This window comes from Leptonychotes weddellii, chromosome 9, assembly GCF_054177405.1.
Source record: "Leptonychotes weddellii isolate Sample4059 chromosome 9, ASM5417740v2, whole genome shotgun sequence".
In the NCBI taxonomy this organism is placed as follows: domain Eukaryota; kingdom Metazoa; phylum Chordata; class Mammalia; order Carnivora; family Phocidae; genus Leptonychotes; species Leptonychotes weddellii.
The window spans coordinates 94,646,774-94,661,358 of NC_138377.1; the positions used below are offsets into that span (position 1 = coordinate 94,646,774).

The 14,585-nt window shown below is 49.0% G+C and overlaps 1 protein-coding gene and 1 long non-coding RNA gene across 2 annotated transcripts in view; one reads left to right on the top strand and one right to left on the bottom strand.

Moving 5' to 3' along the window:
- Positions 1-14,585, top strand: part of MAP2K1 (mitogen-activated protein kinase kinase 1) — an 80,949-nt gene that overhangs the window by 54,873 nt on the left and 11,491 nt on the right. The window lies entirely within an intron of this gene.
- On the bottom strand, positions 10,911-14,579 carry LOC145723546 (uncharacterized). The gene is made up of 4 exons (XR_014148692.1): positions 13,987-14,579; positions 13,325-13,484; positions 12,851-12,907; positions 10,911-11,711 (listed from the first exon to the last, which is right to left on the bottom strand). It is a non-coding gene; the product is annotated as an uncharacterized LOC145723546 (long non-coding RNA).

Here is a 14,585-nt window from a genome sequence, read left to right on the forward strand (position 1 = left end):
TAACATAGTAATAAAGTAGATTAGTGGTTGCCTGAGGGTGTTGGGGGCTAGAGTGGGGATCGCTTTCAAAGGATATGAGGGAACTTCCTGGAGTAATCAAAATATTAAATCTTGATTTTGGTGGTGGGTTCACAGGGGTATACTGTATTCAAAACGCATCAAACTATACACTTAAAATGCAAAACTGTAGAAAGCTTCCTACTTTCTAACTGCACTAGCTACCATTTTGTCCTTTTTCTAGTGATAATTAAGAAAAGTATCAATAAGGAGGTACAGTATGACTTGTGTGGGAAACAGTTTTCCAGTAGTATATGGACCTTGATCTGTTTTGTTTTTTTTTTTCCCCTCCAGACCTCTGAGTTCCAGGATAGAACATTCTAGTGTACTTATTTCTAGGAAATAGAAGTAGCTGAAAGGAGAGGAGAAATTAACACTTCTTGAGCATGGAGCTGTGTTTGAGGGCTGCAAATGACATAAATCTCACTTAGCAGGACCCATGAGGGACCATCAGTGTTGTAGAAGGATCTGGTGGAGGAAAGTCATTGTATCTATAAAATAGAGTCCTCTTGCCGACTCCTAGGTTGCTGTGAGGATTTAGGAAATTATATATGGAAAGCAGTTAGCAAAATGGCTTGCATAAAGAGGGGCCTAACAAATGTGAATTGCCTTCCTTCTGCCTTTATGTAGTTTGTGAAGAAATGAAGACCCAGTGAGACTGAATTCCTTTTATGAGCTGGGCCTTTGTGTGCTGCTTGCTTTTGCTCTTATTACTGCCTTTCCTGGGAATGCTTACTTCCCACCCCCACCCCCTCCCTCATACTCATACCTTTTCTAGGCTACGTCTGCTCATCTTTTTAAGTATAGCCCTGAGGCTTGGGAATCTGCCAGTTAAGTTCAAATCTTAAGTCTCTTACAAACAGGGTGGATAAACTCTGAGTGATTTATTCACCTGTAAAGTGAGGAGAGTTCATGCCAAAGGGCAGTAATTGCAAATTACACACATATTTTGTATATTTGTGAGGATTAAAAGGGCGGCCTCACATAAATCATTAATAATAATGTTACTGTTTTGCTTAGTTATATTGTTACTATAGTAATAATGTGACTGTTTAGTTCAGGCATCTCTTCCAAGAAGCGTTCCCATGAACCAACCCCTTCCCAAAGCAGATGAAGTGCTTTGCATCTGTATTTCTTTGGCACAGTGTCCATCCCTTCTTATGGTAATAAATAATGACTGTTTATTGAGGGCCTGTTAGGCACCATGTGCTGTATTATGTGCTTTAGCTACTTTTCTCATTTATTGGTCACACCGACCTTGTGCTAGGTCTCTTTTGCCTACTTATTACTGATGTGGAAACTGCAGCTCAGAGTTTGTTTTTCTCTCACTTGTCCGTGGTATCTTCAAGTCAGGAGCCATGTCTCCTTCATCTCTGCATCCCCAGCCCCTAACATGACAGCAGACAATGGCTCGCCCTTGAAGGGTTGTTAAATGGGTGGATGTGTGATTAACTTGTGCCAGAACACACAGGAATCAACAGTGAACCCGGGCCAAGAAGCCGTGTCTCCTGCTCCTAACACAGTCATTAATCTAGGCCTGTGTTTTTCTCTTCTCCCTGCCTTCCATGGACGGTGCGCTGTGTGTTTGATGGAGAGCTCTGACTTATTTCTGTTCCGGAGAGAGGAAAGTTTCAGCTCATTCTTGGAATAACCAACTTGCTTTTCCCTTTTGCCTGGTGCTGCCCCACTTTCTCAGGAATTTCTTTTCTGGCTCCACCAATTACTGTTCTTTGGCATGAAGAGCTGCTCTGTGAGCCAGATGGATCTCTGGACAGATATCTTCGGTGGAGAGTTCATTCCTTGCCCAGCCAAGAAGGGGAAGTCACTGGGACTTCTGCTGCAATGAGCCGTGTGCACAGGCAGCTTGGCCTGACTGCTCCGCGGTTCAGACTCCTGCTGTCATTCGTCATTTCCAGAAGCCCCGAAGGAATTCAGTGGGAGGCCTGGGCTGTGGAATGGTCTTCTTGCACAATGTGATTCCTGAGCAAGAAGAACAATGAGTGGATGATTCCTGGAAACCTGAGTTAGGGTGACAGTGGGACAGTCAGTCTCCCTGCCTCTGTCTTTAGGCTTCCTTGCTGCCAGTAAGTTTTTCCTCTGGTCTAAATATATTCTTTCCTGATGGAATTTAAACTCTGTTTCTTCTCGTTATGTCCTTGAGGAGAAATGGGGAAGAATGAAGAGGCTTTTTCTCTGCCTCACATTTTTCTTTATTCCTACTTGTTGATACTGATTTACTGGTGATAACTTAGTGATTATTTCAGCGAGCTTTCACTGTGGAATACACCAGCCCAACACTTAGTAGTTTGTTTTTATTTTTTATTTTTTAAAGGTTTCATTTATTTGTCAGAGAGAGATAGCACAAGCAGGGGAGCTGCAGGCAGAGGGAGAGGGAGAAGCAGACTCCCCGCTGAGCGGGGAGCCCGATGCGGGACTTGATCCCAGGACCCCGGGATTGTGACCTGAGCTGAAGGCAGACATTTAACCAACTGAGCCACCCAGACATCCCACCACTTAGTAGTTTAAAAACAGTAGTGTTTAGGGGCGCCTGGGGGCTCAGTTGGTTGCATATGTGATTCTTGGTTTTGGTTCAGGTCATGATTTCACGGGTTGTGAGATTGAGCCCCATGTCGGGCCCCATGCTCAGCGAGGAGTCTGCTCAAGATTCTCTGTCTCTCTGCCCCTCCCCCTGCTTGCTCTCTTTCAAATATCTTTAAAAAAAAAAAAAAAAAAGAAAAACAGCAGTGTATTACTTTCTATAATTTTGTGGGTTGGTTGGGCCTCTTTCCTCATGTTTTCACTCATCCTCTGACATGGTAACGCCCTGGTTTCTTTCCACAATGGTCTTGGGGTTGAAACTGCTACTGAAGTAGTAGGAGGGGTAACTCTAATCAAGCACCATTGAAACCTTTGCTTCCAACAGGTTCGTTAATGTCCTGTTGGCTAAAAAAAAAAAAAAAGTCATGTGATCAAGTCAGGACTTAAAACGTAGAGGGATAGATTCTATGTCGTTGGGGGCAGCTACAAAATATTAAGGCCACAGTTTTTTCACTCTACCCTGGTGACAAAAGTTCAGTGTTTGAATTCTTACTGTGCTATTTAATGTGAAACCTTGGGCAAGTTATTTAACTTCTCCAAGCCTCAGGGAAATGGAGAGAATAGTCTACCTACAGGGCTGTGAGGATTGAGACAATGCCTACAAAGCACTTAAAATAGTGCTTGACCAACATAGTCGACATATATGTTACTGCGCTTAGCAGATGAATTAGTAGGTTTTTATGATTGCCAGATGCTGGTTTAAGCATCTCAAAACTCTTTTTTTTTTTTTTAGGATTTTTATTTATTTGTCAGCACAAGCAGGAGGAGTGGCAGGCAGAGGGAAAATTAGGCTTCCCTCGGAGCAGAGAGCCCGATGCGGGACTCGATCCCAGGACCCTGGGATCATGACCTGAGCTGAAGGCAGACGCTTAACCGACTGAGCTACCCAGGCATCCCAGCATCTCAAAACTCTTAAACGTTTTGAGATCCTGGGAGAGTTCAGAGAATTTTTTGAAGAGCTGGACCCACACACTTGAGTGGGGCAGGAACCAGGGCTACTCTGGTTGGGAGGCTGGGTTGCATCAGCAGAAAAGCAACTGCCCTCAGTCCCCAGCTAGCTTCCACGGTTGCTGCTGCTGGTCCCATTCGGCCTTCTTAGCCTCATGGTGGGTGTGGAATAATGTCAGTAATGTAAAATGAGGCACACTTGTACTTACCAATTGCTTTTTCATTGAGAGGAAGAGCCATACTGGTAGTTGAAGGGGGGGTGGGGGACGACTGTTTTTCCAGCTAGGTAGCGGTCTCTTGAAAGTTTTTCATTTATCTTTAGTTGACCCGGTGAGTTGAAGGACCCTTGGTCCTAGTGAGATACCCTGCCTGGGGCATGCATGTGGCTAGCTTTCCTACATTTCTGATGTGTCCATGCTGGGTGTGAACCAAGTTCTCACCCTCATTCCTGACGTGATGTGTCTTTGCTGCCACAGAGTGGGACTCCGTGGGCAGGACTAGTACAGCTGATATTCCCAGTGTCTGAAGTGATGGCTAGCTGTTCTGGACTCTTCATTTGCAGGGCACCAGTTCGCTCTGATCTGTAGCTGGGGGGCAGGGGTACAAGAGCACCGGGCTCTGGGGGTTCCAAACAGACCAGGTTTGGCCACTGGCTGCTGACAAGATCCAAAGGCAGAGAGAGGACTGGTGGTGAAAAAAGAAAGGAATTTATTCCAGTGAGGCCGACGCCAGGAAGATGGTGGACTGGTGTCTCCAAAGTGCTGAAAATACTTTCAGGTGGGTTTTTTGTTTTTTTTTTTAAGATTTTATTTATTTATTTATTTGAGAGAGAGAGTGAGAGAGAGAGAAGAGAGCTAGCGCACACAAGCCAAGGGGAGCGGCAAAGGGAGAAGCAGAGCAGGGAGCCCGATGTGGGGCTCGATCCAAGGACCCTGAGATCATGACCTGAGCCAAAGGCAGACGCTTAACTGACTGAGCCACCCAGGTACCCCACTTTCAGGTTTATTAAAGGAAAATGTGGGACAAAGGTTGGTGGGTACGTGCAGGTGGGCAGTAAAGGTCAGATCATTGTCTTGGGGCCACACAGGGTCTTGCTGGCGTCAGGGCAGTCCCTGTTGCTTGAGGGGATAGTTCCCATCACAGGATGCTTTGCCCTCCAGGTCTTTTGCCTGAGTTAGAAGATGAGCTGGAAAGAAGAACTTACTCAATTAGAAAGAACAGAGTGAGGTCGAGGAGGTAGGTGAGGTCCTCTGTCAGTCTGTCCTGGTATTGTGAAGACATCGTTTTCTCTTTCCCTTGGGTGTTCAAAGGGCGAAGCAGCCTGTGTGGCTCAGCCTGGTGTGTGTGGTTTGTGGGCTGTTGATCAGGGACTGGGTGTTAGATATGTGAGCCCCCGGGACTTAAGTTGTGTCTGGAATCTCTGGGTAATGTTCTGGTGTCTAGTCATGGGTAGGTATGTGCTCATGTTCCTCCATGTTTATTTGCCCTTCTCCTCACCGTTGCTTTCCCCATCCAAGGAAAGCAATATTTGTATAATATTCATAGAATACCTACCAAGTGCAAGGTACTGAGTGCATCACTACAGAAGGCATGAAGATGGCTCAGAAATGAATTGCGTCCTCCAGGAGCTTGGAGTGTAACGGGAAAAGTGACTCTAAATACATGGTGGAACACAGCCAGTGTCATTTTTTATGCATGAATCGCTACCCTGCCAACTTTCAAATAGAATTTGATGTGATATAATTAGTCAGGATTCTTTGGTTGTGTAAGAAATCCAGTGCAAGATTACTTAATCAAAAGAGGGCATGTAATGGCATGGGTCACCTGTTGGAAGGCAGGGATGAATATGGGGTTGAAATGACAGTCTCAGGACCCTGCTACCTCTCGGCCTTAGTCTTCCTGCTGTGGGCCTCCTTTACAGTCCGAGTCTTTTCACTGGGAGCAGCATGGACCCCACTAGCCCCGGGCCTTAGTGCTCTGTGCCAGAGAAAGCTCTGCCCACTCTCCCGCAGGCTTGAGTCACTGACTGGCTGCGGTCGGAGTGCCCGCCCACTTCTGAGCCAATCACTGTGTTCCAGGGCCTAGCGTGGTCTGGTTGGCTGTCTGGGATTATAAGCCCGCCCCCTGGCGGGATGGAGGGGCTTCTTGGTTGACTCCCTAGCAGAAACACTTGTTGGGAGGAGCATACCCCAAAAGAGAAGTGGGGTTTTATTACTAGAGGGTGGGGAGGAGGAACAGATGCTGAAAGCTAGCAAATTAGGAAGAAAAATTATTTTTCACTACAAATACGATTAAGCACTGGGTCAGAAAGACAAAAAACTGTTAACACATCAAAACAACAATTAAACATTTAAGCAGAGGTGGGCAGACTGGTGGCCCACAGGCCACATATGGTCTACTGCCTATTTTTGTAGGGCCTGCAAGCCAAGAATTGTTTTTTCAGAATTTTGTGACATGTGATAATTGTGTGAAATTCAAATTTCAGTGTCCATAATGAAGTTTTGTTGGAACATAGCGTGCTTATTTAAGTGTTTTCCGTGACGGTTTTTGTGCTATATATAATGGCAAAGGTGAGTGGTTGCTTGTGAAAGAGACCATACGGCCCTCAGAGCCTAAAAATATTTGCTCTGTGGTCTTTTACAGAAAAAGCTTCCTAACTATTGAGTTTTAAGGGGAAGACGAATTCCCTGACTAGGAAACTTTAGAATTTAAGCACAAGATTCAGCTCTAAGTTTTTCAGCCTTGAGTTCTTGGTGAAAACATGATGGACGGCACGGGTAGGAGAGAAGGTTTTTCCCTGATCCTGAAGCTCTGAAGGGAATTAACCACAAGGGTTTTGAGGTGGTCTTTCCACTCCCTGTGGAAGGAGCTCCTAGGTCTGGTGCATCTAAAGCTGACTCACTTGGTTAGGCTATGAGTGCCAGGGTGGGAGGTGGGGGTCCTAAGGGTGCAGCTCTGCTTCATGCCACTTAGAGCAGTTGCCAGCCTGTCGTTCTTCTTAGCCCACTCCACTAACGAGGTCTTATTTTGATCAAGACTCTGAAGAAACATTATGTAAGTTAAATTGATAGACAGCTCATTCAACTTAGCCCATAAATTGTTTCTGCCTTGGAGTTGCTGGCTGGTGAAGATCAGTAAATGCCAAGAATAGTTTTAAAAGTTGCCTCAACTCGTTTTTCTTTTCCTTTTGTCAGACGGGGCAGTGTGGCCTGCCTGGTTGTTACGTGCGGTGTTGAATGAGTAGCCCGGGCTCGCCGCGCCCTGGCACAGCCAGTCTCGATTTCTGACGGGATGCATGGCCCACGGCTCTCTTCAGAGCCAGAGTAGCTTGTACCGGGGGCCGTCCTGCAAGGAGGGCAGTCTGGGAAAGTTCCTTATTGCCTGGGGAGCTGTTCGGTCCGAGTGAGAGTTAAGGCTTCTGCCGAGACTCTGGGAGTGTTTTTGGATCCCAGTCCCCGGGGACAGCTCGTCGTGGGTGTGCTAGCCACAGCCTCCGGAGGAACCGTGTCCTCAGCCAGGGTTAAGGTTTAGGCCCCTGACATCTTCCTCTTGCCGTCGGCACCGATAGGCAAGATCGGAAGTGGCCCAAGTGTGCTTTGGGTTTGTTGTTGTTTTACAGGCTCTTCGTGGCAGACTCACCTGTGGTGAGTTTCTGAATGGCTTCTTCTGTGACCCTTGCAAGACACTGTCTTACCTGTTGGGCCTTTTCTGGTGTCCTGCCAGGCTTCCCTGAGCGGAAAGTCATGGTGGCCCCTGAGGCCGCACACGGGGTTCTGTCCTGACTGCAGTCCCTCCATCTGTAGGCTGCCCCGGGGGCGTCTGGGAGGCAGCCGGGCTGCACTGCTGCTTCCTTTGCCCGCCAGTCTTATCCACCTGACAGCCTAAGGGGGGGCAGTGAATTTACAGGAAAAACCGATTCCTTTGAACTCTGTCTGGACTGCTCCACCTTACAGATGGAGAGAAACAGAGAGTGGCTAATGAGCAGCTAGCATCCAGTAAGCTGGTCTCTTGGTGAGAAATGTGAGTCACGTTCTCTCTAGAATTACCTCAGCTGCTAGACTCACAGCGATGGATCGTGGTTCCAGATGAGTGTCTCTTAGCTCTTCAAGCGAGGCATATGGGCCGTCAGAGGAGGGAGAGTGCTTCCTCAGTCCCCTTAGGGAAGCACTGTGGAGGGGGTGTAATTGGCGCTGAGCTCTGCAGCACAGGGAGACGTTATACAGGTGGCAGTGTCAGGGAAAGGAGTCTCAGGTAGAGCGGAACACAGGAATGGTGGCGCAGAGGCAGAAAACACAGGAGATAGCAAGTCGTTTGGGTTGTCTAGGTTGCTGACGGTGAGTGGTGGGAGTCCAGGAAGGAATGCTTGAAGCACTTGAGGGGAGTCTTTCAAGGTCCTGCTCAGGAGCTGGACCCTATCATAGACAGCGGGGGACAAAGGAGGACTCCTACACGGGGAAGTAAAGTGAGCTCTTTTTTGAAGAAGAGGGCCCTGGCTGCTGTGGTTAAGATGAGCTGGGCAGCGGGGGGGTGAGGTCAGTTAGGAGGCCATTGCCATGGTCCAGTAAGAGAGCGAGGGTTTGAGTCAGGAGAGTAGCTCGGGGCGGGGGGTTGGGGCGGGGGAGCAGGTATGGGAGAGGTGGTCAGGGTTTATTCTGGGAAGCCCCTGGAGAGCAAAGAGCAGGTGCCGGTGCATTCAGATGGGGAGGGGAAGGGACCCTTCGTGACCCTTCCATGACCCTTCCCCAGCCAGCTGTGGTGCCAGGGAGCATGAGGCCCAAGCTTGTGCCTCAAGGCTGGACCTGGTCCCTTCAGGAAAGGCCTGAGAGGTAATCCTGGGAGAGCTGTGTCACGTTCCTTATCACGGCACAAAGCCCCGTTTCTAAGGGAAACCTGGGGCTCTCCTCAGTTACAGGTAACTTCTTGAGGAGGACCATGGACCCAGGAGAGCATGTTTGATTCAGAAGTCTGGTGACCAAGCAGGGAGCAGATGGAGCAGAGACAATGCCCGTCACCCAAGATGGAGCCCAGCTTATGATGCCCAGCACTGCAGAGTGACCACATAGTCTAGTGTGCATCTCAGCATGAGGCTGGGAACCAGCATCAGGCTTGATAGCACCAAATTAATGAGAAAAAGTTGTGGTGGGGTTTTCTGTTTCCATCTGGAAACAGCACATTTCAGAGTTTATCGTTGGAGATAAATGTCTCCTGCCTGTGAAGTGCGTGCGGTGCTGTCTTTGGATGTTGGTGGCAGGCACTAAGTCCCTCTTTCTCCCTCATCCTGGCTGCCCACAGAACCTTATAGAAAGTTCCCTCCAGCTCAGCCATTGGCTCCCTGAGTGGTCCTGTCAGAGTCACCATCTCTGAGCCTCACCTTCCCCCTTCATGTAGGGCTAATCTCTTCCTTCTCCATCTCCTGGCACTGTCCTCAGGATCAGAGGAAACCCTAGGAGCACGTGTGTGTAACATTTTGCCTCGAGGTTGTGGCCTTTAAAAGTCCACTGAACATATAATGCTGGGCTCCTAAGAAGCTTCTAGTCCTAAGTTGGAGTTAGTGAGTGGTGGAGCCAGGATTCAAACCAGCTCTGCCTAACTCCAAAGTTGGTGGGGCCATTTCCACGCCATACTCTACGCCTACTTAATAGTGTAATTTTTGACACCAGTTGATAAGAACCAGTGGATATTAGGATTCTTGCTGGTTAGTGAACACTAATTAGCTCCAACAGTAAAAGAACCAAACCCCGGGGAGGATGAGAATGCAGCTGTCCTGAGGGATAATGGTTTCCAGGGCCTCAAATGTCATTAGCTGTTATATTTCAATTGAGATGTATGTGTAAAAGATGCCATTAGCACTCTCATTGGCTTCTCTTCCGATGGCGACTTTATTCTGTCCTTTTGGCTGACGACTGTGGGAAGCATTGTCTCTGGCTTTTGTCTGATTATCAGGGAGGGAAGAGCCCCTCGCCCTCTGTTATAAAATCCTGAGGAAGGACCATTGGCCTGCTATGGGTCATGTGCCCGGACCTGCTGGGATCACCTTGGTGGGGGATGGGGGACAGTGAGTAGCCTGCCCTGTGTCAGGGCCCGGGGTCAGCGTTTTCTGTGATGGCCGCCTGGAGCCGTCGGCTGGCGAGAGGGAGAAGCACTTCTCCCAAAGAAGAGTGTGTGGTGTGGGGAGGGCTCTGCTCAGGAGGCTCCACAAACACATCCCGTCCATCTGGCTCACATTTGTCCTTAAATCAGCAAACACACTCTGCTAAGTGCCTTTTTTTAGGGGCCTGTCCCAAGTTAAGCTAGAAATGACTGATGAGTGGCCTCTTTACCTCCTTCCAGACTTCTCTGGTGCATGATGTGGACTTGTGACAGGCACAAATGGTCATGCCTTACTTTGGTGGCGTTTGGGCCACCCTAAATACAGTGATGTTACTAGAAATTCTCTCTCACTTGGCATTTAAAAATGAACAGATCTCCGGCTCTCTACCTTTCCTTTTTCCAGTGTCTTTTCTCCCCCTCTCCTGCTGCTGAGCAAAATTAGCCTTCAGCAGGTCAGAACAGGTTTTTAAGCTTATTTCCCTTTCTAGAATTGTGGATGAGAAGTATCCAAATTAGGCAGCATTGTTTTCTTGCCTGCAGGTGGGTGATTGGCTTTGTGATAGACCACAGATTTTCTGTCCTCTGAATTAGCCTGCAGCCTGAAAAGGGAAATGTGTGCTTGAAGGCAGTTTCATCTATCTATCTGTCTGTCTGTCTGTCTATCTATCTATCTATCTATCTATCTATCTATCTTCCTTCCTTCCTTCCTTTTTCTTCTTTTTTTAAAGATTTTATGTATTTATTTGAGAGAGAGAGAGCACGTGCGCACAAGCAAGGGGAGCAGGAGAGGCAGAGGGAGAAGCAGGCTCCCTGCTGCTGGAGCCTGAACAAGGAGCACGAGCCAGGAGCTTGATGTGAGGTTCAATTCTGGGACTCCAGGATCATGACTTGAGCGGAAGGCAGACGCTTAACCGACTGAGCCACCCAGGCACCCGGAGGCGGTTTCTTTTAATGGAAAAGTTACTTTGTGATCTTTGGCAACGGACATCTATTTCCGTAATTCCTGATTTCTGTGTCTGTAAAATGGGGCTGCTCTGTCAAATATTATTAGGGGGTCATTGAAAATGAGAGACCAAGAGCCAGGACCCATCACCTTTTCCCATGACTGCTCCTTTTCCTTTCCTTTTGCTGTCTCCCCTCCCCCCACACACTCTCTTGAGTGTGACCCCTATACCTTTTGGTGTGGCTTTTGTTACATCCTGTTTTAAAAATGTTGACCATTTCTTAGAATGGCATGTACTAATGAAAACCAAATTCTGAAAAAGAGAAATGCACTCTGAGTCCTCCCAGTAGCGTCTCGTTTAATTGTTAGCATTTGCGTGCCTTTTGGGTCTAGATGAAAATTGAATTTGCAGAAAGGGGTGCACAAAGGTAGAAAATGAAAGTATTTCAAAACCAATGAATCTTGGGAGGGGAGAAAAAAAAATTACATTGAACTTGGTGGCCTTAGTTGTAAGAAGTGGAGAGAGAAAAGTAGCTGCTTGTTAGGACCTGGCCCGCGTGCTCTGAAAGGTCACTGGTTGAACTCTGTTATGCAGAAGGAGGTAGGAAGCAGCCTCTGGTCCCCGTCAGCAAACACCTGCAGGTGGGACAGTGCTCTGGAGCCGAGAAGGAAGCACTCACTCACAGGAGCAGAGAAGCCTTTTCTCTCACAACCGGACTTAAAGGATTTGTCTATCCCAAGTCAGATCCTGTACCCAGATAAAGCTTGTTACGTCTGTAATGTGAGTGACCCTCTTCCCCAACCACAACTTTAAAAAAAATTGAGATATGACTGACCTATAACATTGTTTTCGTTTCAGGCATACGGCATGCTGATTTGACAGATGTATCTGTTGGGAAATGATCACCACAATAAGCTTAGCTAATATCCATCACCACGCGATTACATTTATTTTTCTTGTGATGAGAACTTTTAAGATGTCCTTGCAGGGGCGCCTGTGTGGCTCGGTCAGTAGAGCATGCAAGTCTTGATCTTGGGGTTGTGAGTTTGAGCCCTAGGTTGGGTGGAGAGGGTTCTTAAAAAAAAAAAAAAAAGAAAAAGTTGTACTCTCTTAGCAACTTTCGAATACGTACGATCCAGTATTGTTAACTATAGTCGCCATGTTGTACGTTACATCCCAGGAATATTTGATCTTAGAACTGGAAGTTTGTACCTTCTGACCACCGTCACCTGCAACTGAATAATGGCTTTTCTGAAACTTTGGAGTACGGTTCACCATTTGCCCTGTCATCTAGGCTCTGAATCATCAAGAGCCTGAGTATTGCTGTCGCCTCTGCCATTAGGTCCATGTGTAATCTTGACAGACATCTCCCTGACTCTGGGCCTCAGTGTCTCTCATCTGTACACGGGGGTGTATGGTGCTTGCTTCTCACCATTGTTGTGAGGATTAAAGAGGCCTGTGTATTTAAAAGGCCTGGCATAGGAGGTCCTTGTTGAACCAGGGCTGTTGTGGTGTCTTCCCAGGCCGGCGGACTCGCCTGTGCCATCCCCCCACCCTCACCTTGCAGCTGCATCCGTTCTCCTTCGCTGGGGGGAAGGCAGCGAGGGGGCAAAGCTGTGCTCTTGGGGAAGGTTGGGTGGGAGAAGGAGGTTACGGTTCATGGCTAACTGAAGGGCTTGGGATTTTCTCTGAATGTTAATTATTTTTGCTGTTTAATTGGCTCCCTGAGGTCATGGATAAGGTAACTGGAGGTGGCTCTGTGGAGACCATTATTTGACATACCAGGGTCGGCCACCTTTCCCTTCTGTTCACCTTTAGAGAAGGGTTAATAGGGATCTACCAGGTTGCTAAGAAGAGGTCATTTGAGGCCTAAAGTCACCATTTAAAAATCTTATTTGCCTTTGTTTCTTTAACCTTTGACTCCCTCCCTTATCCAAAGTTGTCTCACTTTTGGATTTAGCCTTCCACAGATGAGCCAGAGTCTGGCTTCCAGGTGTCATTCAGCTTGCTTCTCTGGGGCCTTCATTTCTTTTCTCTTCCTCCTGTTTCTCCTGTGCTCCCCATTCCCTCCCCTGCCCCTCTGCCCTCTGTTCCTCCATGCCCCATCTCCTTCCATCCTGCGCCCCCATAGGGAATGCAACTTCCTGTAATATTCTTCTCTGCCCAACAGAAGGTTACTCGAATATAGTACCCTTTGGGGGGCTGACACTCACCTTGCTTCATCTGCCTGTGAAGACCTTGTCCACTAGTCAGGCTGGCATTGAGCCTGGCTGGTTGGAAGAATTCAGAGTTATCAGTCCACAGTGCCCTGAGCATCGCTCTCCCTTTGCCCTTACCATCATACCCACATGCACATTTTCTTGTTACTTTTTGGGTTCTGTCTCCCCTAGTGGTGATGGCCTTGAGGACACGGGCGGGAACTGGTCGTTTTTACTCGCAGCTCACTTGTAAGTGTTTATAGAGTAAACAAATGACCCACTGAATTATTTAATCCAAACCCTTTGTTTTCCAGGAGTAGAGAATGCTCAGAAATTAAGTTAAAATCATGTGTTCTTGGGGGAAGAATCAGAAGGTTTTACACAGTGGTTATTTCTGGGGCAGAAAATAGGAGTGAGGAAAATACTTCATCCACTTAGTTTTTTCATAAAACCTCCTTGTTTGTTTTTGAAGAAGGAGGGCTTACTCACTGTTGCAGGGGCTGAGCAGGATCCGGGCCCCAAACCTTCGCCTCTCAGGTTTCCAGGGGAAGCTTGTCAGCCTGGGGGCCTTGTGGATGCTGGATACTTCCTTCAGAGTGCAGCCTAGCCCACCAGGTCCTGGGGCTCCTCCCAGCCTCACTCTCTTGATCTTGGGGGGAGAGAAAGGGAACACAAGGCCTGCAGAAGGCCTTGGGAGGTAGAGGGGGCCTGGGCCTGTGATTTGAACAGTGGTTGAGGTTGCCCCTGGGAAAGCTGTGGGAGGAAACCTGCTTAAACAAACCTCCCAGGGCTCTAGGAGCAGGGCAGGTTCCCAAGTGTGTAGGGGCGCAGAAAAACTTGCACCTGGAAGTTGAGGTGAGGGTGAGTGGGAGAGGCGCACGGTTCACGGGCGGGGGTGAGCACGGTTAGAGGGGCTGGCCTGAGCTGGGCGAGGTGGCCCCCGTGGGGCCGGGTCACAACAGGAAGCTGGAGGGGCAAGGCTGGAGCAGTGGCAGGCTGGGAAAGGCAGGCCGAGAGGCAGGGGCTGTCCCGCCTGAGGAGGAGGGAGACGGTGAGCACGGGGCAGAGGAGGGAGGGCGGCGATTGTGGAGAGCAAAGGTGGGATGCTGGCAGGCGCGGAAGCAGTCTCTCTGGACTTGTGTGATGCGTACCTCTTCTGCCCCCAGAGAAGAGCTTGATTGGGTTGGGGCCGCCAGGGGGAAGCGTGCCCCGGCCTGGTGGCCCAGCCGCTCGCTCTGGAGTTGAGTGATTTAGAGGCCCAGGTCTACAAGCAGCTTCTTGTCCGCCCTTCCAGGTCACCGAGAGGGACCGTGTGTGCGGTGTGGGTGGCTCCCAGGGTGTGGTCCAGGCAGGGGAAACTCCTCAGGGTTTCCCTCTGCTCCTCGGACCCATCCCCTGTGGTCTCTGCAGCCTCCCAGGCAGTGTTGTTCCCTGGCGGTGGGGGAGGCCGGAGCCGAGAGCCAGGGGTGGAGGAAAGTGGTGTTACGTAAGTTTGGAGAAAAAGAGGCTGGCTTGCTATGGGAATAGAAATCCGATCCAAGCAGTGACAGAGGCTTTGTGGCCACCCCTGAGCAGCAGCCTGGAGAGAAGCCTCTGAGCCCACAGAGGGAGGAAAACCGGGTGGGGGGCGCCTGGGTGGTTCAGATGGTTAAGTGTCTGCCTTTGACTTGGGTCGTGGTCCCAGGGTCCTGGGATCGAGCCCCGCATCGGGCTCCCTGCTCTGCGGGGAGCCTGCTTCTCCCTCCCCCCT